This window comes from Scyliorhinus torazame, chromosome 5 (assembly GCF_047496885.1).
Source record: "Scyliorhinus torazame isolate Kashiwa2021f chromosome 5, sScyTor2.1, whole genome shotgun sequence".
In the NCBI taxonomy this organism is placed as follows: Eukaryota; Metazoa; Chordata; class Chondrichthyes; order Carcharhiniformes; family Scyliorhinidae; genus Scyliorhinus; species Scyliorhinus torazame.
The window spans coordinates 135,059,524-135,075,322 of NC_092711.1; the positions used below are offsets into that span (position 1 = coordinate 135,059,524).

At 53.3% G+C, this 15,799-nt stretch overlaps 1 protein-coding gene across 3 annotated transcripts in view; it reads right to left on the reverse strand.

The window, feature by feature from the left end:
* LOC140419823 (protein NDRG2-like) overlaps window positions 1-15,799 on the reverse strand; it is a 270,374-nt gene that overhangs the window by 159,467 nt on the left and 95,108 nt on the right. Inside the window, exon 1 of one of the 3 annotated variants that reach the window (XM_072503847.1) lies at window positions 2,243-2,441. The exons of the other annotated variants lie outside the window; for them this stretch is intronic. The gene's annotated coding sequence lies outside the window, so the exon portion shown is untranslated. Of the gene's footprint in view, window positions 1-2,242; window positions 2,442-15,799 lie in introns of those variants that run through there. 3 annotated transcript variants of the gene reach the window in all.

Here is a 15,799-nt window from a genome sequence, read left to right on the forward strand (position 1 = left end):
ATAGGTACAGCACGGGGTTAGATACAGAGTAAAGCTCCCTCTACACTGTCCCCATCAAACACTCCCAGGACAGGTACAGCACGGAGTTAGATGCAGAGTAAAGCTCCCTCTACACTGTGCCGCCTCAAACATTCCCAGGACAGGTACAGCACGGAGTTAGATACAGTGTAAAGCTCCCTCTACACTGTCCCCCAGCAATCACTCCCAGGACAGGTACAGAACGGGGTTAGATACAGAGTAAAGCTCCCTCTACACTGTCCCCCAGCAAACACTCCCAGGACAGGTACAGCACGGGGTTAGATACAGAGTAAAGCTCCCTCTCCACTGTCCCCATCACACACTCCCAGGACAGGTGCAGCACGGGGTCAGATACAGAGTAAAGCTCCCTCTACACTGTCCCCATCAAACACTCCCAGGACACAGCACGGGGTGAATACAGAGGAAAGCTTCCTCTACACAGCCTATTCAAACACTCCCAGGACAGGTACAGCACGGGGCTAGATACAGAGTAAAGCTCCCTCTACACTGTCCCTACCAAACACTCCCAGGACAGATACAGCACAGGGTTAGATACAGAGAAAAGCTCCCCCTACACTACCCTACACTGGGGGCAGCACGGTAGCACAAGTGATTAGCACTGTGGCTTCACAGCGCCAGGGTCCCAGGTTCGATTCCCCGCTGGGTCACTGTCTGTGCGGAGTTTGCACGTTCTCCCCGTGTCCGCGTGGGTTTCCTCCGGGTGCTCCGGTTTCCTCCCACAGTCCAAAGACGTGCAGGTTAGGTGGATTGGCCATGCTAAATTACCCGTAGTGTCCATAAGGGTTGGGAGGGGTTATTGGGTGGAAGTGAGGGATTAATGTGGGTCGGTGCAGACTCGATGGGCCGAATGGCCTCCTTCTGCACTGTATGTTCTATGTAATCTATGTAATCTATCCACATCAAACCCTCCCAGGACAGGTCCAGCACGGGGTTAGATACAGAGTAAAGCTCCCTCTATACTGTCCCCATCAAACATTCCCAGGACTGGTACAGCACGGGGTTAGATACAGAGTAAAGCTCCCTCTACACTGTCCCCATCAAACACTCCCAGGACAGGTACAGCACGGGGTTAGATACAGAGTAAAGCTCCCTCTACACTGTCCCCATCAAACACTCCCAGGACAGGTACAGCACGGGGTTCGATACAGAGTAAAGCTTCCTCTACACTGTCCCCATCAAACACTCCCAAGCCAGGTACAGCACGGTGTTAGATACAGAGTAAAGCTCCCTCGACACTGTCCCCATCAAACACTCCCAGGACAGGTACAGCACGCGGTTAGATACAGAGTAAAGCTCCCTCTACACTGTCCCCATCAAACACTCCCAGGACAGGTACAGCACGGGGTTAGATACAGAGTAAAGCTTCCTCTACACTGTCCCCATCAAACACTCCCAGGACAGGTACAGCACGGGGTTAGATACAGAGTAAAGCTCCCTCTACACTGTCCCCATCAAACACTCCCAGGACAGGTACAGCACGGGGTTAGATACAGAGTAAAGCTTCCTCTACACTGTCCCCATCAAACACTCCCAGGACAGGTACAGCACGGGGTTAGATACAGAGTAAAGCTCCCTCTACACTGTCCCCATCAAACACTCCCAGGACAGGTACAGCACGGGGTTAGATACAGAGTAAAGCTTCCTCTACACTATCCCCATCAAACACTCCCAGGACAGGTACAGCACGGGGTTAGATACAGAGTAAAGCTCCCTCTGCACTGTCCCCGTCACACACTCCCAGGACAGGTACAGCACAGGGTTAGATACAGAGTAAAGCTTCCTCTACACTGTCCCCATCAAACACTCCCAGGACAGGTACAGCACGGGGTTAGATACAGAGTAAAGCTCCCTCTACACTGTCCCCATCAAACACTCCCAGGACAGGTACAGCACGGGGTTAGATACAGAGTAAAGCTCCCTCTACACTGTCCCCATCAAACACTCCCAGGACAGGGAGAGCACGGGGTTAGATACAGAGTAAAGCTCCCTCTACACTGTCCCCATCAAACACTCCCAGGACAGGTACAGCACGGGGTTAGATACAGAGTAAAGCTCCCTCTACACTGTCCCCATCAAACACTCCCAGGACAGGTACAGCACAGAGTTAGATACAGAGTAAAGCTCCCTCTACACTGTCCCCATCAAACACTCCCAGAACAGGTACAGCACGGGGTTAGATGTCAAAGGTGAAATATCCACTGACCTCCCCAAACGAATGCTCGATCCGAGAGAGGAGACCTTTTGCCTGCTCTCTCCCTTGAGATGGTTATTTTAGCTCTGCCTGCCTGCCCTGAATATTGTTTGAAGTCACAGGAACTCTCTCGGAACAGCTTGTTTCTTTTCTTGGCATAAACAACAAGCTGGAGCCTGTTTGGGTCAGGCTGATTGAAGCTTAAAGAGGGCTGCTGGTCGCAGCTGAACACACAGACCCAGCGCTTGTGCCAGCTGGAGGAGCTTTCGGGGGTGGGGTGGGGGGGAAGCGGCATGGTGGCCAAGGAACCTCTCCGCCTCCCTCCACCACTTCTCCCCCCCTCTCAATGGGCACGTCGGTTGTCACGGCAACCGGTTTCCCTGGATTCAGAGGGCCCCTTGGTATGGCTCACCCAAGCCGGGAGGGAGAGGGGGCAGAGAGAAAGAGAGAGAGAGGCACATGTTGGGGAGGGGGGAACGAGAGGGAGAGATAGGGAGAGAGGGGGGGGTGGGGGCGAGAGAGGCAGGTGGGTGGTGAGGGTGAGAGAGAGAGAGATGGAGGGGGAGAGGGGAGAGAGAGAGGAGATCAAATGACAAATGACAAATGAAAATCGCTTATTGTCATAAGCAGGCTTCAATGAAGTTACTGTGAGAAGCCCCTAGTCGCCACATTCCGGCGTCTGTTCGGGGAGGCCGCTACGGGAATTGAACCCGCGTTGCTGGTCTTGCTCTGCATTGCAAGCCGGCTGTTTAGCCCACTGCGCTAAACCAGCCCAAACATGGGTAGAAAGAGAAGGGGAAGGAGAGTGAGGCATAAATGGGAAGAGAGAGAGATAGAGAGAGAGTGAGAGAGACACACATGGGGAGAGCGGGGGGAGGAAGAGCGAGGAACAGAGAGACCTACGTGGGGAGAGGAGAGGGGCTGACAGCTGTGGAGGGAGAGGGAAAGACACACCTGAGGAGAGTGGGGGGAGAGAGAGAGAGAGACGTAGGGCGGGATTCTCCCATCCCGCAGCAGAGTGTCCACACCATCGTAAACGCCGCTCCCACGACTAATTCTGGCCCCTCCAGGGGGCCAGGACGCCGCTGGAGCGGTCCGTGCCGCTCCAGCGGCCGATCCCGGCGCGAACTGTGCTCCGCGGCATCCGTGCATGGGGCAGTGGCACCGGCGGCAACGAGGACATGCGCAGTAGCCTCAGACAACGCAACATGGCGCAGGGCTACAGGGGCCGGCGCGTAGGAAAGGCGACCCCCAGCCACAGAGGCCGGCTCGCCGACCGGTGGGCCCCGATCGCGGGCCAGGCCACATCGGAGGTGTTCCCCCCCCCCCCCCGGGATCGGACCCCTTCCCTCCCCAAAGGCTGCCACCCGACCCTCACCCGCCGTCGGGGCGGCCTGGTGCGATCCGCGCGGCCCACCGGCAATTCTCCAACTCGGCGCGGGGTCGGAGAATCCCGCTGAAAGTGAGAGATAAAAATAGGGGGGCAGGGAGGATGAGAGAGAGGGAGAGGGAGAGAGAGACAGGTACATACAGGGACAGGGAGCGAGAAAGAAACACATGGAGGGAACGAGAAATGGGGAGAGGCACATGCAGAATAGAGAGGAAGGAAAAGACAGAGTGAGAGGCAGAGAGCGATAGATAGGAGAAAGTTAAGGAGACTGAGAGCGAGAGGCAGAGATTGAAGAGAGAGAGAAAGGGATGGGGAGTGAGTGTGTGAGAGAGAGAAACCGGAACAGAGAAAGGGGAGAGAGAGAGAGGTAGCAAGAGAGAGGGAGAGAGAAAGAAAAAGGTAGGGAGAGCGAGGGGAAACCAGGGAAAGATGGGGAAGTGGGATGAAGGGGAAATGGAGAGAGATGGGGAATGAGAGTGACAGGGTGCGAGAGAGAGAGATGCGGAGAAAGACTCGGAGAGAGAGATGGGGGGGGAAAGATTCAGAAAGAGAGAGAGATGGGGGAGAAAGATTCAAGAAGCGTCAGAGAGAGACAGATGGGGAGAAAGATTCAGAGAGAGAGAGAGATGGGAAGAAAGATTCAAGAAGCGTCAGAGAGAGACAGATGGGGAGAAAGATTCAGAGAGAGAGAGAGATGGGAAGAAAGATTCAAGAAGCGTCAGAGAGAGACAGATGGGGTGAAAGATTCAGAGAGAGAGAGAGATGGGAAGAAAGATTCAAGAAGAGAGAGAGAGATGCCATCTCCCCATGGCCTCTCTTGTCCATCAGGCCCACCTCCCCTTCCCTCAGTCCAGAAGACCACAAGAACCAGTAGTGGGGCTGCAGGCCATTCGGCCCCTCGAGCCTCGCAGCTGATCTGATCGAACGAGGCCTCAACCCCACTCTGCTGCCTGTCCTCCCCCCACCCATCCCTCAACCCACCCTCATCCCCATGAACCCCCGGCTCCCCCGCCGATCAGAACCCTCTCTAACTCGGGCCTTGAATATATTTGGTGGCCCGCAGCCTCCGCTGCTTCTCTGGGGGAGAGGATTCCACAGACTGGCCTCCCTCTGAGAGAAGAAATTCCTCCTCATCCCCGTCTACAATGGGAGACCCCCCTCATTTTCGCCCCAGTTCTCGATCCCGCCCCCCCCCACGAGGGGGGGAAACATCCTCCCAGCATCCACCCCGTCAAACGCCCCCCCCCCCCTCAGAATCTGATCTGTTTCAATAAGATCTCCTCTGGTTCTTTCTAAACTCCAATGGGTACCGGCCCCGTCCGGCTCAACCTTTCCTCATCGGACAAACCCCCTTCATCTCGGGAATCGGCCCAGTGAACCTTCTCTGAACGGCCTCCGATGCCGGTACGTCCCTCCTCGGGCAAGGTGACCAGAACTGTGCCCAGTGCCCCGGGTGAGACCTCACCAAGGCCCCGTGCTGTTGGAGCCACACCCCAACAACTTTCATACCGGGTAGGAGGCTACCATTGGCACTGGCATCGGGACCCACAAATCTGCAGAGGCAAGTAGGCCAAAGGAGAGGCCTGCAGGTTCGTGCACTTCCAGCGCGGAAAGAGGTCACCCGGCCCATCGTGTCTGTGCCGGCCATCTATAGCCCCTATCTATCTATTCACCTAGTCCCCGTGGTGCCCACCGGGTACCGGTGATGCCGGTAAAGGCAACCCTCTCGAAGGGTGTCCGGTCGCGACCAGGTAGGTGTCATAATATGCACCCATGCACATCATGAGGTAAAAGCAGGCAGTGACAGACACCCAGGTGAGCCAATCAACATACAGAACAGAACACAACCAATCACAAGTCAGAACAGCCGAGGGGGGCTTCCAACTATAAAACACACGAGGCATCAGCACTCCGCCTCTTTCCACTGGTGACAGCTGTAGTGACAGTCAGGGTGTACAAATCAGTCAGCACCTTCTACACGTGGCTCAGAGCTAGCCTGGTCTAGATAGTTAATGTTAGTTTACTTAGAGTAGTAGAGAGTCAACCCACAGGCAGCTGTGTGCTTCGTTACTGGAGTTCAATAAACCTTATTGAACCAACGCCTACGTTTGGTGTCTGCTCCATCGTTTAACTGCATCGTGTTGCAGTCCGTGTTACCCCAGGGTGAACAACAGGACCATAGGGTTTGTTTTCAAACAACAATCACAGACTGATTTGCTGATTTAATTAAATGTGCCCCCAGCTGCCGTGGGTGGGATTTGAACCCAGGTCCGCCAGGAGTGCCAAGCCTCGGCTGCGCCGCGGGGATGATTGGCAGACACAGGCTGGCCTGTTTACCTCCTAATCCGGCCTGTATTCCGCATACCAGAGTTAATTACGGGATATCAGCTCTCTCTCCCTGACAGCTGAAGAGCTGTGGAGACCTGACCAGCTTGCGAAGGACAGCCTCACCGATGCTCGGGATTTTCTCTCTCTCTCTCTCTCTGTGTACAAACTCCACACGGACAGTGAGCCAGGGCCGGGATCGAACCTGGGACCTCGGCTCCGTGAGGCAGCAGGGCTCACCCACTGCGCCGCCGTGCTGCCCTCGTCCCATCTCCAACTCCCTCCCTCTCGTTCTGACTTTCTCATTCCATGCGTCTCTCACAAGACATAGGAGCAGAATTAGGCCACTCGGCCCATCGAGTCTGCTCCGCCATTCAATCATGGCTGATAGTTTCTCATCTCCATTCTCCTGCCTTCTCCCCATAACCCCTGATCCCCTTATTAATCAAGAACCTATCTATCTCTGTCTTAAAGACACTCCGTGACTTGGCCTCCACAACCTTCTGCGGCAAAGAGTTCCACAGATTCACCACCCTCTGGCTGGAGAAATTCCTCCTCATCTCTGTTTTAAAGGATCGTCCCTTTAGTCTGAGATTGTGTCCTCTGGTTGTAGTTTTTCCTGCAAGGGGAAACATCCTCTCCACGTCCACTCTATCCAGGCCTCGCAGGGTCCTGTAAGTTTCAATAAGATCCCTTCTCATCCTTCTAAACTCCAACGAGTACAGACCCAGAGTCCTCAACCGTTCCTCATATGAGGGCGTGGGGAGGGCCAAACCCCATACCCTGTCTCTCCCTCTCTCTCGCACAGCTCCCCTCTTTCCCGTTCTGCAAACATACGAATTAGGAGCAAGCGAGTGAGCCCCTCGAGCCCGCTCCGCAATTCATAGTGACCCTTAGCGTGCAGAAGGAGGCTATTCGGCCCATCAAGTCTGCCCCGACCCTCTGAAAGAGCACCCGAGCTAGGCCCACTCCCCCATCATATCTCCATACCCACACCTCAGCCATACCTCTTTGGACACCAAGGGGCAATTTAGCGTGGCCAATCCACCGGGCCTGCACATCTTTGGAATGTAACCTTTCACCCCTCCCCTTGTTGATCAAGAATCTGCCTTAAAAACATTCAAAGGCTCTGCCTCCACTGCCACTTGAGGAAGAGAATTCCAAAGACTGTCCCTCTCACCATCCTTCTCTCTCCCTCTTTCCCATGCCCACTTGACACCAAACCCCACCCTCCCCAAGCCTCCATTCGAGCACAAGGGAGCATAGAACCAACACACACAACGCAGCAGGAGAACATTCAGCCCATCATGTCTGTTCCAGCTCCCTGAGGGAGCAATCCAGTTAGTCCAACCCCCCCCCCCCCCCCCCCCCCCCCCCCCACCAATGACGATCGATGACAGTTGTCAGGGTCATCATTACCGGGATTAGCGCCATATGGGATAACATCCCCCTTTTAAGAGAAGGGAAAATCTGTCGTCCTTACACAGTCTGGCCTACACGTGATTCTGGACCAAGTCTGGTCAACCTTTCTGAGGCAAGGGGATCAAGACTGCACGCAATTACACCAGTTGCGGCCTAACCAAGCCCCTTGAGCCTGCTCCCCAAGTCAATCCGATCGGGGCTGATCTTCCGCCTCAACTTTCCCCAGTTGCTCCACGTATTCCATGATCCCCTCAAGGTCATACCCAAAGTCTAATGCAGCCTTAAGCATGTTCGACGAGGGTGCATCCCACAAGCCTCTGGGATAGAGAAATCCAAAGATTCACAACACTACGAGGGAAGAGATTTCTCCTCAGCTCAGTCCCAAAATGCCCCCCCCCCCCCCACCCATCGTAAGACTGTGCACACCAGCCTTCCCCCTCCCCCATGTGTTTTAGATTCCCTGAACAGCAAAAATAAGGGGCGGGATTCTCCGACCCCCCCCGCCGACTCGGAGAAACCCGGAGGGTGGCATGAATCCCGCCACACCGCTCCAACGCCGGCTGCCGTATTCTCCGGCGGCACTTTTTGGGAGGGGGACGGGGATCACGCCACACCGGAGCCGGCTATTCCCCGGGCCCCGATGGGCCGAATGGCCGTCCATTTTTCGGCCAGTCCCGCCAGCGTGAAACGGACATGGTCCCACACGGTGGGACCTGGCTGGCAGGCCGGCTGGTGCGGTCCTCGGGGAGGGGGGGGGCGCGGAGGGATCCGGCCCTGGGGGTGCCTCCATGGTGGCCTGGCCTGCGATTGGGACCCACCAATCTGCGGCCGGGCCTGTGCCATGGGGGCACTCCTTCCTTCCAAGCCAGCCTCTGTAGGGCTTGGACGAGGGAAATGGAGAGCCTATTGTAGGATCGGCCCAGGTAAGGAACAGAAGAAACCAGGAGCAGGAGTAGGACATTCGGCCACTCGAGCCCACTCCGCCATTCAATGACAATCAGGGCTGATCCCATCTCGGCCTTAACGCCGCCTTCCGAAACCCCCCATCCTGCTATTAGTTACAAACCCTCAGTGGAATTCTCCGGCAATAGGATCCTCCGGTGCGCTGGCGGCGCGCACTTTCCCAAGGGGTTCCCGACAGTGTGGGGTGACCATAATGGGAAACCCCATTGGCCAGCTGCGGGAAGGGAGAATCATGCCCCCTATCTTTCTCCTCCTTAAATTGCTTCATGTCCACCTCACTGTGGGGTAGAGAATTCAACAGATTCCCGGCCCTTTGAGTGAAGCCATTCCTCCTCATTTCTGTTTTAAATCTGCCCCCCCTTAGCCTGAAATGATGTCCTCTTATTCTAGAATGTTCTACAAGGGAGACACCCTATGTCGACCCCGTCAATGCTCTTTAGCATCTTATAGACCTCAGTGTGATCTCCTCCCATTCTTCTAAACTCCAGCGAGTATAGGCCTAAACTGCTCAATTTTTCTTCATAAGACAAGTCCTTCACCCCTGGACTCAACCTAGTGAACCTTCTCTGAGCCGTTTCTAATGCATTTACATCCTTCCTCAAGTAAATGGAACAAAACTGAGCACAATGCTCCAGGTACCGTCTCATCAATGCCCGATAGAGTTTCAAAAGCCACTCTATTCCATTAGCAATCAATGCCAAAATACCACTGGCTTTCACTTTCTGTTTCCAAAAGGATCCCAGAATTGACACATCACGCGAGGAGGACGTTTTCCCCATTGCATCCGCCCCGGCTTCCTGAAGCAGCAACGCAGCTAAGTGCCACACCCTGTAACCACAGCACAGTTATCGGTGTAACAGGCTGGAGAAGGGGCTGAATGGGCCTCCTCCTGTTCCTGTGTAACAGGCTGGAGAAGGGGCTGAATGGGCCTCCTCATGTTCCCGTGTAACAGGCTGGAGAAAGGGCTGAATGGGCCTCCCCCTGTTCCTGTGTAACAGGCTGGAGAAGGGGCTGAATGGGCCTCCTCCTGTTCCTGTGTAACAGACTGGAGAAGGGGCTGAATGGGCCACCTCATGTTCCTGTGTATCAGGCTGGAGAAGGGGCTGAATGGGCCTCCTCCTGTTCTGTGTAACAGGTTGGAGAAGGGGCTGAATGGGCCTCCTCCTGTTCCAGTTTAACAGGCTGGAGAATGGGCTGAATGGGCCTCCTCCTGTTCCTGTGTAACAGACTGGAGAAGGGGCTGAATGGGCCTCCTCCTGTTCCTGTGTAACAGGCTGGAGAAGGGGCTGAATGGGCCTCCTCCTGTTCCCTGTGCGACGGCCTGCTTGATTGTGGGAGGGCGCACCGATCGAAATGTTGCGCCAGATGACACGGTGGGCGCGCGCCCACCCACTCAAGAAACTTTATGAACTCTGTCCGAAAGCGAGGTGCATTATGGGTTGGAGTGAGAAATAGGCCTCACGGTCCTTTGGATATATAAAAGTACAGCTTTGGGGGTACAATTCAGTACAATTGGCAGCGGAGGTTAACACAGCCTTTATATCGTCCAAAAATACAAAAAGTCGGGCTGCGTTTCTGTTGGGGCGCTATTGAAAACAGAGAAGTTATGTCGAACATTGTGTGGCGGGGAATCAGTTAGACCACAGCCTACACGATGCTCAGTTCTGCTCTCAGATTACAGCAGCAAGGAAGTGGAAAAAAGCGTTGGGTCGGTGACAAGTCATTCAAATTATTACAGAACCAAAAGGTTTCTTTTGTTTTTTTAAATAATTTTTATTAAAGGTTTTCATAAAATATCAATAACAAAATAAGAAAAAAGAACCCAACAGGGTTAAGTACAAAACACAATCTAAAAAAAACAACCCCCCAAACCCCTCCCCCCATACATAAATAATAAATTAACATTAACACCCTGACTTAACACAAGAGGTGTATACACCCCCTCAGACCCTCCAGTGTAAATAACATAAACAAACATAAAGTAAACCCCACCCCGAGCTGCTGCTGCCATTGACCAATGTCTATCGTTCTGCCAGAAAGTCTAAGAACGGTTGCCACCGCCTAAAGAACCCTTGTCCCGACCCTCTCAAGGCGAATTTCACCCTCTCCAATTTAATGAACCCTGCCAAATCGCTGATCCAGGATTCCACGCTTGGGGGCCTCGCATCCTTCCACTGAAGGAGAATCCTTCGCCGGGCTACCAGGGACGCAAAGGACAGAATTCCGGCCTCTTTCGCCTCCTGCACTCCCGGCTCCTCTGCCACCCCAAATATTGCGAGCCCCCAGCCCGGTTTGACCCTGGATCCTACCACCCTCGACACCGTCCTCGCTAAGCCCTTCCAAAATTCCTCCAGCGCTGGGCATGCCCAGAACATATGGGTGAGATTTGCTGGGCTCCCTGAGCACCTAACACACCTGTCCTCACCCCCCAAAGAACCTGCTCGTCCTTGTCCCGGTCACGTGTGCCCTGTGCAGCACCTTAAACTGGATGAGGCTGAGCCTCGCACATGAAGAGGAAGAGTTCACCCTCCCCAGGGCATCTGCCCACGTCCCTTCCCCAATTTCCTCTCCCAACTCCTCCTCCCACTTACCTTTCAACTCCACCACCGAGGCCTCCTCCTCCTCCTGCATCACCTGGTAAGTTTCCGAGATCCTCCCCACTCCCACCCACCCCCCCGAGAGCACCCTGTCCTGTACTGTGGGTGGCAGTAGCCGCGGGAATGGAACCAAAAGGTTTCTAACTGTCAGGAAAGGTCCACAGTCCAGGGATTCCTCTGTTGGGAAATTTGATGGGAATAACTGACGTAGATCTCTCAGGATCAGGGGGTTTGAGGGGGAGGGGACATAGAACATAGAACATAGAACGATACAGCGCAGTACAGGCCCATCGGCCCACGATGTTGCACCGAAACAAAAGCAATCTAACCTACAATATGCCATTATCATCCATATGTTTATCCAATAAACTTTTAAATGCCCTCAATGTTGGCGAGTTCACTACTGTTGCAGGTAGGGCATTCCACGGCCTCACCACTCTTTGCGTAAAGAACCTACCTCTGACCTCTGTCCTATATCTATTACCCCTCAGTTTAAAGTTATGTCCCCTCGTGCCAGCCATTTCCATCCGCGGGAGAAGGCTCTCACTGTCCACCCTATCCAACCCTCTGATCATTTTGTATGCCTCTATTAAGTCTCCTCTTAACCTTCTTCTCTCTAACGAAAACAACCTCAAGTCCATCAGCCTTTCCTCATAAGATTTTCCCTCCATACCAGGCAATATCCTGGTAAATCTCCTCTGCACCCGCTCCAAAGCCTCCACGTCCTTCCTATAATGCGGTGACCAGAACTGTACGCAATACTCCAAATGCGGCCGTACCAGAGTTCTGTACAGCTGCAACATGACCTCATGACTCCGGAACTCAATCCCTCTACCAATAAAGGCCAACACTCCATAGGCCTTCTTCACAACCCTATCAACCTGGGTGGCAACTTTCAGGGATCTATGTACGTGCACACCTAGATCCCTCTGCTCATCCACACTTCCAAGAATTTTACCATTGGCCAAATATTCCGCATTCCTGTTATTCCTTCCAAAGTGAATCACCTCACACTTCTCTACATTAAACTCCATTTGCCACCTCTCAGCCCAGCTCTGCAGCTTATCTATGTCCCTCTGTAACCTGCTACATCCTTCCGCACTGTCGACAACACCACCGACTTTAGTGTTGTCTGCAAATTTACTCACCCACCCTTCTGCTCTAGGTCATTGATAAAAATGATAAACAGCAACAGCCCCAGAACAGATCCTTGTGGTAGACCACTTGTAACTGAACTCCATTCTGAACATTTCCCATCAAGCACCACCCTCTGTCTTCTTTCAGCTAGCCAATTTCTGATCCACATCTCTAAATCACCCTCAATCCCCAGCCTCCGTATTTTCTGCAATAGCCTACCGTGGGGAACCTTATCAAACGCTTTACTGAAATCCATATACACCACATCAACTGCTCTACCCTCGTCTACCTGTTCAGTCACCTTCTCAAAGAACTCGATAAGGTTTGTGAGGCATGACCTGCCCTTCATGAAGCCATGCTGACTATCCCTGATCATATTATTCCTATCTAGATGATTATAAATCTTGTCTCTTATAATCCCCTCCAAGACTTTACCCACAACAGACGTGAGGCTCACCGGTCTATAGTTGCCGGGGTTGTCTCTACTCCCCTTTTTGAACAAAGGGACCACATTTGCTATCCTCCAGTCCTCTGGCACTATTCCTGTAGCCAATGATGACATATAAATCAAAGCCAAAGGTCCAGCAATCTCTTCCCTGGCTTCCCAGAGAATCCTAGGATAAATCCCATCAGGCCCCGGGGACTTATCTATTTTCAGCCTGTCCAGAATTGCCAACACCTCTTCCCTGCGTACCTCAATGCCATCTATTCTAATAGCCTGGGTCTCAGCATTCTCCTCCACAACATTCTCTTTTTCCTGAGTGAATACTGACAAAAAATATTCATTTAGTATCTCGCCTATCTCTTCAGACTCCACACACAATTTCCCATCCCTATCCTTGACTGGTCCTACTCTTACCCTAGTCATTCTTTTATTCCTGACATACCTATAGAAAGCTTTTGGGTTTTCCTTGATCCTACCTCCCAAATACTTCTCATGTCCCCTCCTTGCTCGTCTAAGCTCTCTCTTTAGATCCTTCCTCGTTACCTTGTAACTATCCATCGCCCCAACTGAAACTTCACACCTCATCTTCACGTAGGCCTCCTTCTTCCTCTTAACAAGAGATTCCACTTCTTTGGTAAACCACGGTTCCCTCGCTCGACGCCTTCCTCCCTGCCTGACCGGTACATACTTATCAAGAACACGCAGTAGCTGTTCCTTGAACAAGCTCCACTTATCCAGTGTGCCCAACACTTGCAGCCTACTTCTCCAACCTATCCTCCCCAAGTCATGTCTAATGGCATCATAATTGCCCTTCCCCCAGCTATAACTCTTACCCTGCGGTGTATACTTCTCCCTTTCCATCACTAACGTAAACGTCACCGAATTGTGGTCACTGTCCCCAAAGTGCTCTCCTACCTCCAAATCCAACACCTGGCCTGGTTCATTACCCAAAACCAAATCCAAAGTGGCCTCGCCTCTTGTTGGCCTGTCAACATATTGTGTCAGGAAACCCTCCTGCACACATTGTACAAAAAACGACCCATCTAATGTACTCGAAATATATCTTTTCCAGTCAATATTTGGAAAGTTAAAGTCTCCCATAATAACTACCCTGTTACTTCCGCTCTTATCCAGAATCATCTTCGCCATCCTTTCCTCTACATCCCTAGAACTATTTGGAGGCCTATAGAAAACTCCCAACAGGGTGACCTCTCCTTTCCTGTTTCTAACCTCAGCCCATACTACCTCGGACGAAGAGTCCCCATCTAGCATCCTCTCCGCCACCGTAATACTGTTCTTGACTAGCAGCGCCACACCTCCCCCTCTTTTGCCTCCTTCTCGGAGCTTACTAAAACACCTAAACCCCGGAACCTGCAACATCCATTCCTGTCCCTGCTCTATCCATGTCTCCGAAATGGCCACAACATCGAAGTCCCAGGTCCCAACCCAAGCTGCCAGTTCCCCTACCTTATTTTGTATACTCCTGGCATTGAAGTAGACACACTTCAAACCACCTACCTGAACACTGGCCCCCTCCTGCGACGTCAAATCTGTGCTCCTGACCTCTGTACTCTCGATCTCCCGTACCCTAAAACTACAATCCAGGTTCCCATGCCCCTGCTGCATTAGTTTAAACCCCCCCAAAGAGCACTAACAAATCTCCCCCCCCAGGATATTTGTGCCCCTCAGGTTCAGATGTAGACCATCCTGTCTGTAGAGGTCCCACCTTCCCCAGAAAGAGCCCCAGTTATCCAGAAATCTGAATCCCTCCCGCCTGCACCATCCCTGTAGCCACGTGTTTAATTGCTCTCTCTCCCTATTCCTCATCTCATTATCACGTGGCACGGGCAACAACCCAGAGATAACGTGATGAGGCAACGCGCAGGTGCCTCTGCTTGAGCTGGGGGAGCGGGATTCCTTCGGTTCCTGATAACTGGGCGGCACGATAGCACACACAGTTGCTTCACAGCTCCAGGTTCGATTCCGGCTTGGGTCACTGTCTGTGCGGAGTCTGCACATCCTCCCCGTGTGTGCGTGGGTTTCCTCCGGCTGCTCCGGTTTCCTCCCACTGTCCAAAGATGTGCAGGTTAGGTGGATTGGCCGTGATAAATTGCCCTTAGTGACCAAAAAGGTTAAATGGGGTTACTGGGTTACCGGGATAGGGTGCAGGTGTGGGCTTGAGTAGGGTCCGCATTCCAAAGGCCGGTGCAGAATCGATGGGCCGAATGGCCTCCTTCTGCACTGTAAATTCTATGTTTCTATAACAACCCCCGCATGGAGGAATGGATGCCCACTGTTAAGACAGGAACAGGAGGCCCATTCAGCCCCTTCTCCATCCTGTTACACTGGAACAGGAGGAGGCCCATTCAGCCCCTTCTCCAGCCTGTTACACAGGAACAGGAGGGGGCCCATTCAGCCCCTTCTCCAGCGTGTTACACAGAGAACAGGAGGAGGCCCATTCAGCCCTTTCTCCAGCCTGTTACTTGGGAACAGGAGGAGGCCCATTCAGCCCCTTCTCCAGCGTGTTACACAGGGAACAGGAGGAGGCCCATTCAGCCCCTTCTCCAGCCTGTGACACAAGAATAGGAGGAGCCCATTCAGCCCTTCTCCAGCCTGTTACACAGGAACAGGAGGAGGCCCATTCAGCCCCTTCTCCAGCCTGTTACACTGGAACAGGAGGAGGCCCATTCAGCCCTTTCTCCAGCCTGTTACTTGGGAACAGGAGGAGGCCCATTCAGCCCCTTCTCCAGCCTGTTACACAGGAACAGGAGGAGGCCCATTCAGCCCCTTCTCCAGCCTGTTACACAGGAACAGGAGGCCCATTCAGCCCCTTCTCCAGCCTGTTACACAGGAACAGGAGGAGGCCCATTCAGCCCCTTCTCCAGCCTGTTACACAAGAGGAGGCCCATTCAGCCCCTTCTCCAGCCTGTTACTTGGGAACAGGAGGAGGCCCATTCAGCCCCTTCTCCAGCCTGTTACACAGGAGGAGGCCCATTCAGCCCTTTCTCCAGCCTGTTACTTGGGAACAGGAGGAGGCCCATTCAGCCCCTTCTCCAGCCTGTTACACAGGAACAGGAGGAGGCCCATTCAGCCCCTTCTCCAGCCTGTTACACAGGAACAGGAGGCCCATTCAGCCCCTTCTCCAGCCTGTTACACAGGAACAGGAGGAGACCCATTCAGCCCCTTCTCCAGCCTGTGACACAAGAATAGGAGGAGCCCATTCAGCCCTTCTCCAGCCTGTTACACAGGAACAGGAGGAGGCCCATTCAGCCCCTTCTCCAGCCTGTTAC